The 5,399-nt window shown below is 38.7% G+C and overlaps 1 non-coding gene across 1 annotated transcript; it reads right to left on the bottom strand.

The window, feature by feature from the left end:
- Positions 1–3,977: 3,977 nt before the first annotated feature.
- LOC148568583 (small nucleolar RNA R71) lies at positions 3,978–4,081 on the bottom strand. The gene has a single exon (XR_015882721.1). It is a non-coding gene; the product is annotated as a small nucleolar RNA R71 (small nucleolar RNA).
- Between the last annotated feature and the right edge of the window lie 1,318 nt (positions 4,082–5,399).

Here is a 5,399-nt window from a genome sequence, read left to right as displayed (position 1 = left end):
TGAACACTCTCACTAGCCTAAGCTAATCAAAGATCCAAACAAGGGACATTTATTATTTTTCACTTAAGCTTGTAATGTGCTAAAATTATGAACAAATGGGTTAAGCATAGGCTCAAAATTGGCTAACAACGGAAGATAAAAGGTAGGTTATTTTGGGTAAGTGAGCTATTTGAACAATGGCCTGAATCATATAAATGCATGTGTACACAAAATAATGGACATAAAGAATCAAACAAATCAAAGATTACACTTATAGGAAGAGAATAATGCATACAAGAATGAAAGTAAGTGGTCATAGGATGTAACCACACAATTAGGCTCAAATCTCACATGCTTGTGTTCTTTGCTCAAAACATGATCCACAAGTGTATAATTCAAGCAAGTTTTAAAAAAACATTTTCAACGAATTGGGTGGTACCCTAAAAATGAATTTCTTGAAAATTTTCATCATATTGACTAAGCTTATTCCAGTGCAATATTGTGATTTAGAAAATTTTAAAAATTTTCCTAGTTTACCCCTTTTTCAATCAAAACACAATTCTTATATAAAAAGGGTTAACTAGATTTTTAACAATCCAGAATATTTTCCTAATCACAATAAGAAACTAAGATGCAATATATATATATATATATAGTATGCATCAACCAAAACAAGAGTATCTACAATAGCAAATATGTACAGTAATCCCAAAATGATCTAAAAGATAAAGTGCAAAATAAAATAAAGTAGCAGAGAACAGAAATAGATGTCCAAAAATTCACCACATAAATATAAACACCGGTCACGAATGGTGACCTCCCCACACTTTAGAATCAAGCATCGCCCTCGATGCTACTGCTGAAGCTCGGGATGGGGGTCAACAATCGTGTCGGCTGTGGCTCAGGCTCAGGCTGTGGGACTAGGACTGGCTGTGGATCCTCAGGAGGCTGCTGGACCTCATTGGTGGCCTGTGTCTCTGGAGGTGCATCCTGATAAGTTGGCTCCTCAGCCAGCTCCTCCTCCTGATCCTGCTCGTCGGAAGCGGGAGAGTCTGGAAGCAGCGGTAGCTCGATGCCCTGTGATACAAATACCTGGTCGATGCGGTCGAGAGGTCGCATGACACGACGCTCGAAGCGCTCCATGAAGTGAAGCAGGTGCTGCACCAACAGATAAGTCGGCTCAGGTGCTGATGGTGGGGGGGGGGTAAGGATGCTGCGGCTGCTGAGGAGGAGGCGGGTCCTGCTGCCGTGGAGGATGAGGGTCTATGATGAGCGGATAATTTATATGCTTTTTGGCATTGTTTTTACATAGTTTTTAGTATGATTTAGTTAGTTTTTAGTATATTTTTATTAGTTTTTAAATAAAAATCACATTTCTAGACTTTACTATGAGTTTGTGTGTTTTTCTGTGATTTCTGGTAAGTTCTGGCTGAAATTGAGGGACTTGAGAAAAAATCTGATTCAGAGGCTGAAGAAGGACTGCAGATGCTATTGGATTCTGACCTCCCTGCACTCGAAGTGAATTTTCTGGAGCTACAGAAAGCCAATTGGCACGCTCTCAATTGGGTTGGAAAGTAGACATCCAGGGCTTTCCAGAAATATATAATAGCCCATACTTGGCACGAGTTTTGATGATTCAAACTGGCGTTCAAACGCCAACTCCCTGCCCTATTTTGGAGTTAAACGCCAGAAACAGGTTGCAAATCAGAGTTAAACACCAGAAATAGGCTACAACCTAGCGTTTAACTCCAAAAAGAGTCTCTACACATGAAAGCTCAATGCTCAGCCCAAGCACACACCAAGTGGGCCCGGAAGTGGATTTATTTCTACATCATTTACTTATCTTATGTAACCATAGCTACTAGTTTAGTATAAAAACTACTTTTAGTGATTTATTTCACATCTCTGGTTAGTCTTTGATTAATTTTATGTTCTGAGATCACGTTTAGGGGGCTGACCATTCGGCCATGCCTGAACCTTCATCACTTATGTATTTTCAACGGTAGAGTTTCTAGACACCACAAATTAATGTGTGGAGCTCTGCTGTTCCTCATGAATTAATGCAAAGTACTATTGTTTTCTTATTCAATTCAAGCTTATTCCTATTCTAAGATATTCACTTGCACTTCAACATGATGAATGTGATGAACCGTGACACTCATCACCATTCTCAACCTATGAATGTGTGCCTGATAACCACTTCCGTTCTACCTTGGATTGAGTGTTTATCTCTTAGCCTCCATTCTGAAAGATCGGAGTCTTCGTGGTATAAGCTAGAATTATTGGCGGCCATTCTTGAGATCCGGAAAGTCTAAACCTTGTCTGTGGTATTTCGAGTAGGATCTGGGATGGGATGACTGTGACGAGCTTCAAACTTGCGAGTGTTGGGCGTGTGACAGACGCAAAAGGATCAATGGATCCTATTCCAACATGATCAAGAACCGACAGATGATTAGCCGTGCGGTGACAGCGCATTTGGACCATTTTTACTGAGAGGACGGGAAGTATGAATGATTGGATGAAAGCAGTAGGTAAGCAGAGGTTCAGAAGGAACAAAGCATCTACATACACTTATCTGAAATTCTCACCAATGAATTGCATAAGTATCTCTATCCTATTTTATATTTTATATTATAATTATAAAATCCCATAACCATTTGAATCTGCCTGACTGAGATTTACAAGGTGACCATAGCTTGCTTCAAGCCGACAATCTCCGTGAGATCGACCCTTACTCACGTAAGGTTTATTACTTGGACGACCTAGTGCACTTGCCTATTAAGAAAGGTTCAAAATTTAAATTTTAGAATCATATCTTTTAGTTTCTTGTTAGTCAAGTAATCAATTTCAATTTTCAAAATCAAATCTTTTTAATTTCCAATTCAAATATTTTTCAACATGATTTTCAATCATATCTTTTTCAATTTCAATAATATCTTTTTCAAAATCTTTTCTAACTTCTCATCTTTTCAAATTTGATTTTCAAATCTTTTTCAATTAAATACTTGTCTTTTTGTTTGATTTTAAAAGTTTTCTATTTCATTCATATCTTTTTCAAAACCACCTAACTATTTCTCTCTCTTTAATTTTCGAAAATCACTAACACTTTTTCAAAATTCTTTTTAATTAACTAATTGTTTCAAATTTTAATTTTAATTTTATTTCTCTTTTTTATTTTCGAATTCTAACTACATTTTAAAATAAAAACAAAAATATTTTTCCTTTTAGTTTAAATTAAATTCGAATTTTCTCCCCCATCTCTCATCTCCTTCTATTTATTTATTTATTTATCTACTAACACTTCTCTTCTACTCATAATTCGAACCCCATCTTCTTCTCTGTGTTCGAGTTTCTCTCTTCTCCTCCTTCTATTCTTCTCTTCTTATACTCAGATAAGAAATCTCTATACTGTCACATAGAGGATTCCATATTTTCTTTTCTGTTATATTCTTTTTCATATGAGCAGGAACAAGGATAAGAACATTTTTGTTGAAGCTGATCCCGTACCTGAAAGGACTCTGAAGAGGAAGCTAAGGGAAGCTAAAGCACAACTCTCTAGAGAGAACCTGACAGAAATTTTCGAAAAAGAAGGAGACATGGCCGAACCTAATAACAATGGTGGAAATGCAAGGAAGATGCTTGGTGACTTTATTGCACCCTCTTCCAACTTCTACGGAAGAAGCATCTCACTCCCTGCAATTGGAGCAAACAATTTTGAGCTTAAGCCTCAATTGGTTTCTCTAATACAGCAGAATTGCAAGTTTCATGGACTTCCAATGGAAGATCTTCATCAGTTTTTAGTTGAATTCTTGCAAATCTGTGACACTGTCAAGACCAATGGAGTTGATCCCAAGGTCTACAGGCTTATGCTTTTCCCTTTTGCTGTAAGAGACAGAGCTAGAACATGGTTAGATTCACAACCTAAGGATAGCCTGAACTCTTGGGATAAGCTGGTCAGTGCTTTCCTGGCCAAATTCTTTCCACCTCAAAAGATGAGCAAGCTTAGAGTGGAAATCCAAACCTTCAGACAGAAGGAAGGAGAATCCCTCTATGAAGCTTGGGAAAGATACAAGCAACTGATCAAAAGGTGTCCTACTGACATTCTCCCAGAATGGAGCATTTCATTGAAATGTCATTGGACCATTCTACAGGAGGATCTCTTCACGTGAAAACCCCTGCAGAAGCTCAGGAACTCATTGAAATAGTTACAAATAACCATTTCATGTACACCTCTGAGAGGAATCCTGTGAACAATGGGACGCCTCAGAAGAAGGGAATTCTTGAAATTGATACTCTGAATGCCATATTGGCTCAGAACAAAATATTGACTCAGTAAGTCAATATGATTTCTCAGAGTCTAAATGGATTGCAAGCTACATCCAACAGTACTAAAGAAGCATCTTCTGAAGAAGAAGCTTATGATCCTGAGAACCCTGCAATAGCAGAGGTGAATTACATGGGAGAACCCTATGGAAACACCTATAATCTTTCATGGAGAAATCATCCAAATTTCTCATGGAAGGACCAACGAAGCCTCAACAAGGCTTCAATAATAATAATGGAAGAAATAGGTTTAGCAATAGCAAGCCTTTTCCATCATCTTCTCAGCAACAGATAGAGAATTCTGAACAGAGCCATTCTGGCCTGGCAACCATAGTCTCTGATCTATCCAAGACCACACCAAGTTTCATAAATGGAACAAGGTCCTCCATTAGAAATTTGGAGGCACAGGTGGGTCAGCTGAGTAAGAAGATTACTGAAACTCCTCCCAGTACTCTCCCAAGCAATACAGAAGAAAATCCCAAGAGAGAGTGCAAGGCCATAACCTTACTTGGTATAGCCGAATGCCCAGAGGAGGAGGAGGACGTGAATTCCATTGAGAAAGACCTTATGGGGCATCCTCTGGATAGAAAGGAGTTTCCCTTTGAGGAACCAAAGGAATCTGCAGCTCATACAGAGACCATAGAGATTCCATTGAACCTCCTTCTTCCATTCATGAGCTCTGATGAATATTCTTCCTCTGAAGAGGATGAAGACATCACTGAAGAGCAAGTTGCTAAGTATCTAGGAGCAATCATGAAGCTGAATGCCAAGTTATTTGGTACTGAGACTTGGGAGTATGAACCCCCTTGTTAACCAATGAACTGAATTCATCAATGAGGCAGACATTACCTCAGAAGAAACCGGATCCCGGAAAATTCTTCATACCTTGTACCATAGGCACCATGACCTTTGAGAAGGCTCTATGTGACCTGGGGTCAGAGATAAACCTCATGCCCCTCTCTGTAATGGAGAAACTAGGAATCTTTGAGGTACAAGCTGCAAGAATCTCACTAGAGATGGTAGACAAATCCATGAAACAGGCTTATGGACTAGTAGAGGACGTGCTAGTGAAGGTTGAAAGCCTTTACATCCCTGCT

Source organism: Arachis ipaensis, chromosome B4 (genome assembly GCF_059453495.1).
Source record: "Arachis ipaensis isolate K30076 ecotype BB chromosome B4, ASM5945349v1, whole genome shotgun sequence".
In the NCBI taxonomy this organism is placed as follows: Eukaryota; Viridiplantae; Streptophyta; class Magnoliopsida; order Fabales; family Fabaceae; genus Arachis; species Arachis ipaensis.
This window is presented reverse-complemented; position numbering and strand designations above follow the sequence as displayed.